Source organism: Spermophilus citellus, assembly GCF_964194105.1.
Source record: "Spermophilus citellus genome assembly, chromosome: 2".
NCBI lineage: Eukaryota > Metazoa > Chordata > Mammalia > Rodentia > Sciuridae > Spermophilus > Spermophilus citellus.
The window spans coordinates 235,931,741-235,945,854 of NC_138183.1; the positions used below are offsets into that span (position 1 = coordinate 235,931,741).

General features: G+C 56.5%; 1 protein-coding gene across 5 annotated transcripts in view; it reads left to right on the plus strand.

Annotated features, from left to right (window-relative positions):
- TSPAN18 (tetraspanin 18) overlaps positions 1-14,114 on the plus strand; it is a 148,830-nt gene that overhangs the window by 64,440 nt on the left and 70,276 nt on the right. The window lies entirely within an intron of this gene.

A 14,114-nucleotide genomic window follows, 5' to 3' on the forward strand; every position in this document is an offset into this window, starting at 1 on the left:
CTCTGCGTGAGGATGAGAGGTGAACACAGTCACACTGGGGTTCCGTGAGCAGCAGGGGAGGGAGCGGTAATGTCCCATGTGGGGTGTGGACCTGTTTTCACAGAGCGCCACCCCATAATAGGTTCTTGGAGGATGAATAAAAGTTGACCTGGTTGGGCTGGGGACAGAGCTCAGCTGGTAGAGAAGCCCAGGCACGTGTTCCCAGGACCAGCGTGGGCAGAGGCAGGGAGGCAGGGCCTGAGGTTAGGCAGCTCCATCCCCAGGTGTCCTGAAGGCAGGGCATGCGGTGTGAGTGTGTGTGTGAGTGTGTGTGTGTGTGTGAGTGTGAGTGTGTGTGAGTGAGTGTTAGTGTGTGTGTGAGTGTGTGTGAGTGTGTGTGAGTGAGTGTTAGTGTGTGTGAGTGTGTGTGTGAGTGTGTGTGAGTGTGAGTGTGTGTGAGTGTGAGAGTGTGTGAGTGTTTGTGTGTGTGAGTGTGTGTGTGTGAGTGTGTGTGTGTTAGTGTGAGTGTGTGTGAGTGTTTGTGTGTGTGAGTGTGTGTGTGAGTGTTAGTGTGTGTGTGTGTGAGTGTGTGTGAGTGTGAGTTTGTGTGTGTGTTAGTGTGTGTGTGAGTGTGTGTGTGAGTGTGTGTGTGAGTGTGAGTGTGAGTGTGTGTGTGAGTGTGTGTGAGTGTGTGTGTGTGTGTGAGTGTTAGTGTGTGTGTGAGTATGAGTGTGTGTGAGTGTTAGTGTGTGTGTGAGTATGAGTGTGTGTGAGTGTGTGTGAGTGTGTGTGAGTGTGTGTGTGTGAGTGTGTGTGTGAGTGTGTGTGTGAGTGTTAGTGTGTGTGAGTGTGTGTGAGTGTGTGTGAGTGTGAGTTTGTGTGTGTGTGTTAGTGTGTGTGAGTGTGTGTGAGTGTGTGAGTGTGAGTGTGTGTGAGTGTGTGTGTGAGAGTGTGTGTGAGTGTGTGTGAGTGTTAGTGTGTGTGAGTATGAGTGTGTGTGAGTGTGTGAGTGTGTGTGAGTGTGTGTGTGTGAGTGTGTGTGAGTGTGTGTGTGAGTGTGTGTGAGTGAGTGTGAGTGAGTGTGTGTGAGTGTGTGTGTGTGTGTTTGCATTCGAGTGTGCACACATGTGCTCAAGGTGAAATCTAATGGTGCTTTCATGACCCAGGCCCAAGGCGAGAAGCAAGCCCAGGCTGGAGGTTAGGATCCGTCCTGGGAGGAGGAGGCGAGTTACTGCGGCTGGCATCCCGCAGAACCAGCCACTCCCATGTCAAAGAGGTGGGCAGGGGCTGCAGGGGCCGGGGGCTCAGCAGGGGACAAGAGGCTGCCCCGCCCCACTCGCGGGGCCTCTTCACCACACACAACACCAGGTGCTCCGGAACAGCTTCCCTGCACCCGGGCTCCTGGGCTCTTGCCTCAGGTATCTGGGCCTGGTTGGGGAGTGCCATGGGCAGCCCCCAGCCTGTGCCACTGCTGCTGCACACGAGTGGGCTCTTAGCGTTCCTGGGAATGCTCAGGTGTGTGAGTGCAGTGCTCACACACACACACACACACACACACACACATCCCACATTCCTAATCGTCCTCTGGGCAGAGACGGACCCCCAGTGTGAGTCCACTGCTTCTGTGGAGCCCCGCCCTTTCCCTGTGCTGCCCCTCACACTGGCTGCACACCCCTCACCTCACAGCACCCCGCAGGATGTCCCCCAACAGGTGACCATGACTTTCTGCATCCCTGATCATTCACGTCTGGTCTCCGGAGCCTGTCACTTCCTTCTCCCACAAGCAAGGGCCCAGCCAAGCTGACCCAGAGCAGAGAAAGGCCAGCTGAACACCCTGTGGACAGGGGCCTGCAGGTTTGGATGTGGTTCCCTGTCTAGGCTTATTGCTTGCTGTGTGGTCTTGGGTAAGTCACAGAACCTCTCTGAACCTTGGGGGGAAATGGGGATTGTAATACATATTTGCATTTGTGAGGTTGACACAAAACGTATCAGGAGCCTGTCGCAGCGCACCTGGTCACCACACAGTAGTTCTGAGCACAGGCTGAGGAAATTGGACTTAATGTTCTTCTCAAGTTCAGGCACAGCTGCCAAAGGGCTTTTGAAATTTCCGCTCCGCAGGCGCTGCTTAGGGAAGACCTCTAAGAGCTGGCTTTGTGCCTCTCCTTGTGGATTGAGGCTGAAAATGGGGACCAGATGGGCACTGCCAGCACCAGGGTGCCAGCTACAGGCACAGCAGACGTGCTCTGCCAGTGACCAGCACACTGGGGGGTGGGGGGGACACACCTCAGGGTCTGTTTCTCGCAAGATGCACCAAACCCAGAAAGGAGTGCATGGACCCACGGCCACTGTCACACCAGCACGGAGGGCTGAGCCGAGCTGGGCAGAGTCCTCCTGGGTCCTCTGCAAGCTTGGGACCCAGCCATCCCCAGGGCGGGGGGGGGGGGGGGAAAGTGGATCAGCGGAGACCCTGGGAACGGGCGGCTGGGACGGTGCCTTCGGAGACCATCAAACTGTTCCGAGCAGCAAAACCGCGTTTTCAAAGGAAATCCAAAATAGGAAGAAACAGAACAATGACAAACGCCAACAAGGCGTCCTGGGCGGTTTGCTGCTTCATTGTTCAGTGGAAAATACGTTCTCAGGGGGTGGGGGCAGAGGTTCCCAGACTGCGCTTCCCTTACCAATGGAATCATTTAAGGAGTCACGATCGTGACTGCGCCAACTCCTTCCTGTTGCAGAAGAAGGTTGTTTTTTAAAGACAACCATCAACTCCTGTCCCATGATCCATCCCCTCCCACCTCCTGAGTAGAGGGACAGGGCTCTCCAGCGGGGACACCCGGCTCCATGCAAACTTGCTCCCGTCTGGAGTTTGCTCCTTTGCTTATTTGAAAGCTGCAGTAGCTGGGCACAGGCGGGGACCCTGCCAGGGGTGTTCCAGCCCCACACTGTGACGAGCAGGGCTGGTCCCCGTGTCCCACCTTACAGACCTGGAAACTGAGGCTCTGAACACGAGGCTGCTTGTTCCCTCGGGACCTGTGCCTGGGTCAGCCCTGGGCTGCCCAGGACGCCTGGATCCCACAGCGAATAGCCATAGAACTCCTCCCTCATTCATTCATTTCTCCCTCCGACCATTCCCATCACTTATGGAGCCGCCATAGCAGATCTGCCAGCTGGGAACAGAGCCAGGAACGGCCCTGCGAGTGCTGACCAGTGGGGGTTCAAGCTCAGAGGGCAGGAGGACTGTGCCTGAGCTTCAGGGGGATGAGTCAGTGAGCAGCCACAGGGGCCCGGATGCTTCTCCTCCCCCCTCCTGCTCTCCCTGGCCTCCCTGACTCCAGTGGAGTCCGCCTCCACATCAAAGTGAGTGCAGACTTGCTGGGAGTGTAGCCTGAGCATCAAATGTCACCAGATTGGGGTGTTGGAGAGGCTACTCGGAGCCCCCCGAAGGCCCTCTCTGCCCTGACTTGCTGTCCACCAGCATCGTGACCCTGAGCAGGTCACTTCTCTCTTTCACAAAGTAAAATTTATTTAGTCATCGACAAGATCACACCATGTAACAATGTTTCCTCTGACATTCAAGGGCCCTGGGTCGGCTGCAGTGTGGCTGGGCTGGCTGGACTCCTGGCCTCAGGTCCAGGCTCTGGTGGCAGCTTGGGTTTGAGTCTGATCCTGGGTCTGTCCTCCCTCCGCACCAGCAGCTGCCTGGGCCTGGTCTGTTCTAATGTTTACTCTGGGGCTCAGGCTGAGGGGACCATGGCCACAGAGACCCCTTCACACAGCAATTGACCAGAGGGCACGAGGGCCCTCCCTGCCTCGGCTCTGATGTCCCATGGGGTGGTCAGGGCAGGGTGGGCAGCCACTCTGCCCGGGTGAGGCCACAGCAGGGGTCTGTGTGACTGGGCCACACGCAACGCAAAGTGTCCTCTCCAGTGTCCGTTCAGCTGGGATCAAGGTGCCTGGAGCTGAAGCCTCACCTAGGCCGCCTGACTCTGCTGGACAGGGGTCTGCAGTGGTCACCGCAGTTATGCCTGCTGGTACCTGGGAAGCCGAGGCCTGAGAGGGGAGGCCCGGAGCTGAGAGCCGCTCCAGGGAGGGCCCTGTGCGGGCTCTGATGCTCTCCAGGTAGCAGGCCTGTCCCTGTCCCCGTAGTCTTGGGCGTTCGAGGTTGAAGGGCAGGTGCACTGGCCTTCGGGTCCGGATCCGCACACTTTGGAGGCCAGGCTGTTGAACTTGGCTGGGCGGAGCGGGCCGTGAATGGCAGGAAGCCCCACTTCCCTCCGGCAGCCCTCCCTGGGCAGGGGACGCTATTTCTATACATCCTCCAGGACGCGGCCCTCCCCGGCTTTGACCCTCACCTTCCTCTGTCCCCAGCACTGAAGCAGGAGAGCCTGGGGCCCCCGCGCTGGAGGATTTCCTGGCTCGGCCCCACTGGTGGGCCAGAGAGTGTCCGCAGGGTGCCTGTTCTCTGAGCAGGACAGGCAGGGCCAGTGGCCTGGTGTCCCATATTTATCTGAGACCTGGCTCTCTGCTTATCTCCTCAGAGGAGCAAGAGGTGGGGCCAGCGTGTGCTTCACCTTGGAGGACACGGGAGCCCCCACATTCCCCCACATCCCCTGCCAGGCGTGCAGGGCCGGGGACCATGGCCACCTGACTCATCCTCAAGATGGTGCTGATTGGTGGGAGTTCAAGCCCAGAGGGCAGGAGGACTGTGCCTGAGCATCGGGGGGGGGGGGGGGGGGGGGTCAGTGAAAGCCACAGGTGCCCAGATGCTTCTCCCCCGCTCCCTGCTCTCCCTGGCCTCCCTGACTCCAGTGGAGTCCGCCTTGGCTGGGGCAGTGTGGACCGAAGGGGTGGGAGTGTAGCCTGAGCATCAAATGTCACCAGTTTGGGGTGTTGGAGAAGCCACTGAGAGCCCCCCAAAGGCCCTCTCTGCCCTGACTGGCTGTCCGAGTGGACTGTTGTTTATTGACCTTCTTTTGTGTGCCGCACACTGCCTAGCAACAGCGATCACACTGAAACAATAATATATGATATAATCTATCCTAGATTAGCCTCTAATGTCTTTTTTCAGTACAGGGGATGCGACCCAGGGCCTCACATGTGCTAAGCAAGGACTCTACCTCTGAGCAACGGCTCCAGCCCCACACAATATATTTAGGAAAGTCCTTGGCCCTAGTCCTGCCTGGTCTGAGCTGGACATGGTGGCACATGCCTATAATCCCAGCAGCTCGGGAGGCTGAGGCAGGAGGATCTCGAGTTCAAAGCCAACCTCAGCAACTCAGGAAGAGCCTGTCTGTGAATAAAAACTCCAGAGGACTGGGGATGTGGCTCCGTGACCAAGCACCCCTGGTACCATATAAATGAATAAATCAATAAAAGCCACGGCCTGACTCCCCTGACCTGGTTTCCCCAGTGGCCGGTGGCCTCGGTGGTCTCTTAGTCTCTCCTGACCTGGTCCTCAGGGGATGGCTAACAGCCCCTCTGAGCAAGCACCATGGACCTCCCTGTTCTCCTCTCAGAACCCACTTAGGGACTGTGTGGCTGGCTCACTGGTCTCTGAGGCTGGGGGCATGTGGCGCCCAGGTGTGGGTCTGGCCCTGAGGACGGAGTTCTCCTGTCCTGAAGCGAGTTCTTGAGGCTCTGCTCTTGAGTGGCTTGGGCAGATCTTGCCAGAGGCAGAGGGTTGGACAAGATGACCCTTTGTAGGTCCCTTCAGGCGCCCGTCTGTGCTTCTGTGCAGTCATCTGCACCCAGAGAAGCTTCCCATGGTGCTGAGTCGAGAGCTAGGAGAACTGGCCACAATGGGAACCGGGTTTGGGGCACACGGATTTCTGGGGAATGGGGTGTGGGGACAACAGAAATGGCTGCATTTCATGCTAATTACAGGGGCCTGGGGAACCTGGCCCTGAGTGTGTGTGAGTGTGTGTGTTCGTGTGTGTGCGTGTGTGGGTACACGTGTGTGAGTGTGTGCGTGTGGGTAGGCGTGTGCGCGTGTGTGAGTGTGGGTGTGCGCGTGCACGTGTGCGTGTGCACATGTGTGTGCGTGAGTGTGCGTGTGCATGTGTGAGTGTATGTGTGCGTGTGTGTGAGTGCGTGTGTGCGTGTGTGCATGTGTGTGTTGGGTTCTTTGAAACCGCTAATTGCCAGGGTGAAAATATTTTGCCCGTTGGCTCCCGGGGAGAATGTCATCTCGGCGCACGCTGGCAGCCTGGCGGAGTCAAGCAGCCACAGTCAACACGGAGCTCCTAATTAATAGACATGGCGCTCCCGGCCACAGCGGAAGCAATTATCCTGATTTAATTGACTCTCTCCCCTCCGCCCTGCGCTCCGCTTTCCCCATTTTCTTGAGCTGAGGAGGGTCTCTCTCTTTTTTCCCTTCTTTTTAAATCCTCTTTCTTTTTTTTTTCTTTTGTACAGACATCTCTCTCACTAGTGCTCAAATCTTACTCCAATAAATATTGTCACAGAGAAAATCCCTATGTGACAGGGAAGTCCAGTGCATGGGCTGGCGTCTGCTGGTGACCATGGCTGGAAAAAGGTCCCGTCGGGTCCAGCCCCGGCGTCAGGCAAGGAAGGGAGTCGGTCTGCTCACGGGTTTTGGTAAACGGTCAAGGGAGCTGGCTGTCACAGCCCAGTGGCTCGGGCAGTCGCGGGGTGAGAGTGGATCAGTGCCAGCCCGCCTCGTGGTGCCAAGAACATCTCCGCCTCTCTGCCCAGGCTCCTGAGGGTGGCTAGCTGCCCTCTCTGCTTTGGCTCGTCTTGCTCTTGACCCACCTGGTGGCTGACCCTGAGTCCCCATGGTTTCAGCTTCTCATGGCCAACTGGCAGATGCCCCTGAGCCTCCTCGGGCAAGTCTGGTTGCCTCTGGAGTGAGGCTGATGCTGCCCAACTCAGTGGAAGGCCTCCTGGGTCCATCAGCCTCCGCATGGAGGTGGAGTCAGTGGGCCACTGGCCACTCAGAAGCTATGGACAGGCCCCTTTACAAACAGCGGGACTGTGGGAGGAGCCGGGCTGGCACAGGAGCTGGGCGACTGGAGTCTGGACCCTGTTTGACTACCGACTTGCCGGTCATCCTTGGGTAACTTACTGAAGCTTTCTGACCTTGGCGTCCTCAGAGACTCCGAGAGCACCTGCTTTCTAGCTTTGTTATAAAAGACAAACGTTCAAGCTTGAATGCAGCAGTTAAGCACTAAACTACAATAACAAAATGCTTTTTTAGGGTACAGGAGTCGGCCTCTGGTGTCTGGTAAAGCAAGAGAGAATATTCTAGAATCACAGACACTGATGTCTGCAATGAGCCCCAGGGATCATGTGGCTCAGCCCTCTCACTGCACGCTGGCGAAAGGAAGAACAAAGATAGCGCATAACCTTTTGTGAAGGTCAAATAATTTTGTCTGATATGATATTGGACTCTTTTGCATGGAGCTAAAATTAGGACCAAGACATTTTCTTGGATCTCATCGGGGATTATTGAGAGTGCCTGACTTTTAATTAGAACATTATAGATAATAAAATTGGGTGGAAGAGAAGCCGGTCCTGGGATTTCTCTCTTTCTCTTCTCTTTCCCTGTCTGGGAGTTGAGCTAGGTGCATGTCAAAGTGTTCCTCTCTCTCAAAAGTGCATCATGTTTTATTGATCATCATTTTTAGATGACACTAATTGGCCATGTCATATTAGACTTGTAGCTTTTCTGAGCCTCGGTTTCCTCATCTGCAAAATGGAGCTATAATCTATCTGCTTGAACAAAAAAATCTCTTGAGGGCAGAACTTCTCTTCCTCATCCTTAGTTAGACCATCGTCTAAGCACAGAGTAGGTTCCTGCAGAAAATTTCTGGAAAGATGCTGAATGATCCCTCAGGGGATCAGTCCTGAGAGTCATAGGACACTGGTGTATGGGCAGTTGTGCTTCTGAAATTGAGGCTATGATTTGACATCCCCTCCACAACCATGTTGACATTAATTGCATTGTGATATTATTAAGAGGTGAGAGATTTAAAACGCAATTAGGTCATGAGGGCTCGGTCCTCATGAATGGGTTATCGAGGGAGTAGGGTCCCACTGAAAGAGGGTCATTTGAGACCTCATTCTCAGTCTCCTGAGCTCTTTTTACCTATCTGTCTTCTACCATGGGATGATGAAGCCCTCACCAGATGCTAGCACCTTGGTATTAGACTTCTCAGTTTCCAAAACTGTGAAAAATAAATTTCTTTTCTTTATAAAATACGCAGTCTGCAATATTCTATCATAGCAGCAGAAAATAGATGAAGACAATGTAGCAGTCACCCTTAACCACAATTTCACCCTCTGTGTTTTCAGTTATCTGAAAACAAGTTACCTATGGTCAACCAAGTTCCAAAAATATTTAATGGAAAATTCTAGAAAGGACTAATTCATAAGTTTTTAATTGTACAGCATTCTGAGTAGTGTGATGAAATATAGGCTCATCCTGCTTTTCCTGTCTGGGACATAAATCATCCCTTTGCCCTGTGTATCCATGATGTATATGCTACCCATCCATCAACTCCTTAGTAGCCATTTTGGTTATCAGGTCAACATTAGAGTATCATGGTGCTGATATGCAAGTAATCCTTAATTTATTTGGTAATGGCCGAGAAGCTCAAAAGTAGTGATGTTGGCAATTTTGTGTATGTCAAAGAGAAGCCATAAAGCTTCCTTTAAATATCCTCTCATATCATCATAAGAGCAAACACAGTAACATAAGATATTTTGAGAAAGGCCACATTTACATAACTTCTACTATCATATGTTATAATAATTGCTCTATTTTTTATTATTAGTTATTGTTGTTGATCTCTTACTGTGCCAAATTTAAAAGCTGGGCTTTACTATAAGTATCATGCACATAGGAAAAAACATAGTTCAGTACTGTCTGTAGGTTTAGGCCTCCAGTGGGGGTCTCGGGACACGTCCCCCACTCATAAGGGGAGCCAGCCATTTGGGAACTGAGGGTCTGGGACATCCAGATACTCCAAGTCATAGCCATAATGGAGGAAGTGTAGCCTTTGGCCTCTGCTGGGCCTGTTTCTGAGCATAAATGAGGGTGGACACTGGCAGAGGTGGAGGAGTGAGCAGAAGAAGTAGAAATGGTGAGAGACTTCGACTCCTTTGAGAAATCTGGCTATGGAAGGGAGGAGAGAGGGCAGTTCTCAAGTGATATGGGGGAGACTGCTGGGGGGTGGTGGAGGTGCCAGGAAACGTGTATGCCTGGGTGGGGTGGAGCCGGGAGGTGCTTAGGAAACACTTTCTGACTTAAGCAGACTCCTCCTGAGCTCTCAGGGTTGCAAGGGCCTTCCCAGCCTCCTCTAAATGGGTGATGATTGAGAACCCAACTAGTGACCCTGCTTGCTGCTGTAAGAGGTACATCCTGAGTCTTAGTTCTGTGAACGTGAGTGGCTTTCCCGTGGTATTTAGGGCTCCAAGTTCCTCTGTCTTCATGTGGCTTCCAAGGTCACCATGGAAGGAAGAAGAAAGGGAAGACTCAGCCTAATCACTCTGACCTGGACCAACACACGTTCCACTCCCATTGGTGAGGATGACTCACATGGCCACATGGGTGCAAAGGAGGCTGGGAAATGTAGTTCCCTGCTGGATGGGCCCTTCCCAGCCACAGCTCTCCCTCTGAAAGGGGCGCTCTGGTGCTTGGGGAAAAGCCAACCTCTAGGATCACACCCCTTTCCATTGCACCTCCCAGCAGTCTGAGGACTCGGTTAGCTCTGGGCAGATGGCAGACCCCAAAGGAGACCAGTTGTATAATCTTAAATTCTGCTGGACCAATTCGAGGGGATTAAAGCTACCAGGGGTGTCACACACAGGTGGCGCTCAGTTGGAGAACCTGTGCTTTCACCTGCTGGCTGTGTGACACTGGGCAGGTGTCTTAAATCTCCTGAGCCTTTATAAAATCCCCTGAATTGCTGGGAAGATTAGCAAGACACTCTGGGGGCCCGTCAGCCCTAGAAAATGCCCGCAGCTGCTGCTGGTACCCATGTGGCCTCTGTCCCCCTCACCACGTCACAAGTCTATGGTCTTGGCTTAAGGCCCAAATGGACCGAATGGACACTGGCCTGAGAAGTTTTGTCTTCAGCTTTTTGTGTGCCTCCTAGACAGGCTGAGCAGCTCCCTGGAGAGAAGTCCCTGGAGGAGGGGAGAGGGGTCGGCTCCTCCCCGCGGAGCCCCACTCCACTCGCAGTCCTTGGCACCTGGGCTTGTCTCCTGCACTGGACCCCGCTCTGCAGGCAGCTGCTGCGGCACAGGCTTGGTCCTGCTGCTGGGCCCCCCTCTTGCTTTCCTGGCCCCTCCCTGTAACCCTGCCCCCAGCTTGCCATCGGCCTCTGAGTGGTCAGTTTAGTTGGGTCCTCAGAAGAGTCCGGGTGTGCACTGCTCTGTGTGCCTCTCTGGTCCCCCCACGCCAGGGGACGTGGCCTGAGCCCCTCACCCCAGCCCCTCCTCGCTGTCCTCCTGATTTATTGGTCCTGGGGATTTATTTGGCATGGTGATTGGTTGCCCACCCCCTACCTTAGCTAATCAGTTGGCCTCTGTGGGGGCCTCTGACCCCGGACCTTGGGGGTGGACAGGGCAGGGTAGAGCATGTGGGGGCCTCAGGGTCTCCAGGGAGACTCCACTGTGGGGGGAGGGTCTCCGGTGACTGATCAGAAAGGAATGTGTCCCTGGGAGGGGGCTGCTCTCTGCCCACCTTCTGCCTCTGGGCAGCGGGGGCTGCTCTGTGACCTCCCCAGCTGGGGCTGTGGGAAGCCTGAGGGACAATGGGAGGAAGGAGAGAGGGAGATAAAGCCAGGGCTGGTGTCTGCGCTGGGGCAGGCCGCTCCTCACACCCGGCCAGGGGACGCCTGCTGACCGCAGGGCTGGGCTTCCTGCCCACAGTGTTGACTGGCTGCCGCGGTCCAGATAGTGACCGGCTTCAGGAAGGGCCTGAGCCAGGGCAGCGCTCCCGGCCTGCGTGTGCCACCTTCCCGCCTCTCGCTCCCTGCTCTCCTTTCTGTCCTGGGACGTTTCTTGGCACCAGCCAGGTGCCCAGGCTCCGCTCGGTGCTGGGCACATGGAGGTCAATGTCAGGCCGCCCTGTGGTCCGAACGCCCTTCTCTGGTCCTAGAGCCGACCCCAGGGAGACCCCTGCAGTTCAGCGTGCTGGACAGACGAGAGGCCGTCCCAGGCTGTAGAGGGTGTGCCGAGGATGGGATGGACACTGACGGCCTTCCTGGGCAGGGACATTGGCTGGCGCCCTGCTCTGGGAAGGAGGCTCTGACCTAGTGCCCTTGCTGAGCCCTGAGGTGGGGAGTTCCAGCTGGTGTCCACTGTGACTCCGAGCCAGCAGTCCTGGGCACCTCCCCAGCACCTCCCAGGGCCGACTTGTGTCCCCACTTCACAGATGAGGAGACTGAGGCCCTGTTCACACAGTGGGTGCTGGACAGACACCCAGGGGCCAGGTCTGTGGGACCTGTACCCTCGGGCTTCTGCCTGGCCCTCGCCATCTTGTGCTATGGGTCCCGAGGTACCAGCAGAGGCTGGGCCCCTCCTACGAACCTGGGAGGCAAGGGCCCGACCTGAGATGTCTCCAGCTCGAACCTTGGCCTCATAGAAGTGCTCCCCCACCCGGGGCCTGTGTTCTTACACGAGGTTCCTGTGCGCCTGGTCGGCGTGTTTCAGGCCGGTGCTCACGCGACCCACGCGCGGCAGGATGTGCGCCCGGCCTGCTCCTCTGCAGCCTCTCGCAGCCTGCACTTGCCATCGTTAGGACAGAAGGAGGACAGCACGGAGGGTCCCCAACCTGCACGGCTCCACCCGAGACTTTACATCCTGAGGGTGACACAGAAGCCGGTAGGAATTGGACCATGAGGTTTGACTCTGATCTCTGCCTGGGGAAGGGACACAAGGCACAATACCCTCTCCTGGCAGGAAGCCAGCCCCCAGTCAGCTGCAGTCGGGGGGAGACAATGGAGCAGATGGTGGGGTGCGCTGCGGAGCTCCCTGTGCGGGAGGGTAGGTACATGCATCGAATTTCCCATTTTCAACTTAGGATGGGTCAGTCAGAAGCACCATCTCTCTACCTTGTGAGGCTGGAGGAGATACGCTGGGAGATGGGGACTACCACACCCCAAAGTTGGGGACGCCTGGCACAAGGGACTTTCCTGGAACAGAGGAAAGGTGTGCACCCATATACATGAACTGGGTGGTCTGGGAGCATCTGTGTGTCTGTCCCCTGTGTCACCAATAGTAGCATCTAAGCTTGCTTTGTGCCCCTGGCTCTGCTCAGGGATTTACACACCTGCTCTCCTCGGGCCTGGTTTAGGGGTGAGAAACTGGACACAGAGTGGTTTAGTCACTGGCCTAAAGTCACACAGCAAATAGGTGATAGAGAGGATTTGGAACCAGAAACACCAGACACTAAAGCCAGAGCTCTTCTTGGGTCTGGTCCCTTAATATCTGTGGACATACACACGGAGGTGCTTGAATTCGGAGCACAGTGAGTCAGCTGTGGTGTGGAGGCTGTTCACTGGGGCCCTCTAGGGGAGGGCGTGGTTTGGCCCCCTCTCTGTGTGACGCCATTTCTGTTTGTCTCCTCTCCTTGTCCCGCCGGCTCCTGTGCCCAGCTTGCCAGCGCCTCCTCTGGCTGGGGCTCAGCTCCCTCACAAGTCAGGGCCTGCAGGCTCTTGGCCAATCCAGGAGCCTGGTGGTTCAGGAGGGCGCTGCCTGGGTGGCCATGGCTCTGGGCGAGGCTGGGGCTGTGGGTGGCACAGCCAGCTCTGCCAGGTCCCCCATAGCAGGCAGACACACCAGCAAGCCTGCAGGAGGCCCTGGCTGGCTCCTGAGTGCTCCCGCTGAGCCCGCGCTGGGAGGAGGCTGCTGGGACAGGAGAGGGGCGTGGGTGACTGAGACGCACCTCTGGGGCCACTTCCACCCCTGCGCCTCAGTCTCCCTGTCTGTGAAACGGGCTGATGGAGTGAGACACAGAGTTAGATGACAGTGTCTCCCGTGCCTTGAGTGCTCCTGCTCCGGATCCTGGTCGGCAGGCCTGGGGAGGAGTGACCGGGGAAGGCAGAGAGGCCAGCAGAGCGCGTGGACCTCACGCTTGGCCTCAGCGTCTCCCTCGGCTCCTCCTGAGTCCTGGCCCCTGAGTGCAGGCCGCGGGGCCCAGCCAGGACCAGCCCCGGGAGACAGGAGCCGATTCTGCAAGGAGACTAGGAAAGTGGGGGGCACCCAGGGCGGGCACAGCCGGGGTGGCTGAGCAGGGTGTACCTGGACCTCTGCCTGGAAAAGGAGAGGGCTTGTGTCACCTCAGCCTGAGCTCAGGCTCAAGGCCACCTTGTAGACCTGGCGAGCCAGCCACTCAGGCTGTCTCCCCCAGAGGCCCCAGGTCTCACAGTGCACAGTGGCGTCCTTCGGTCTAGGAGACGCACCCGAGCTGGGGAGGAGCGGCTGGGCGCAGGGCCGGATGGGCAGGGGAAGGGCAGCCTGGAGTGGAGACCACCAAGGAGACCAAGGGACAGGAGCCTCCACCTCACCCTGCCCTCCATGGCCGAGGGCCTTGGCAGGGCTCCTGACTGCTTTGAGACTCCGTGTCTTCAGCTGCAGGGGCCTTTGCAGTTGGTGTCACCACTGAGGTTGGACTCAGGTTTGACTCAGATCTACAGTACGGTCAGCACCGGCCGGCCGGCTGGATCGCCCTGGGGACACCAGCCCACCCCGCGGCTTCCACCCCTAGGAGATGACGAGGTTCCTGAATCTCTAGCCAGATCTCTTGCCTACACTCCAGACCCGCAGCCCTAGTGTCTGGGTGTCCTATGGCACTGAGGGACCCCACGGCTTCCTGCACCGTGTCCTGTTCCCCTCTCTAGCCTGAGTACAGCGCACGGAGACCCTCAGTTTACCCACTGCCCAAGGCCACGGCCAGGGAATCCGTGACCCTCCCGTCCCTGTGCTCGCCCAGGACAGCCAGCCCATCCCGGGGCCTGTCCCTGTGTCCCATAGAGGAGGGATGGAACCCCCTCCTCCTCCCCAGCCCCAGACTCATCAAAACTATCCCTCTCCTCGGTCTATACCCAAAGGACTTCAAAACAGCACACTACAGGGACACAGCCACATCAATGTTCATAGCCGCACAA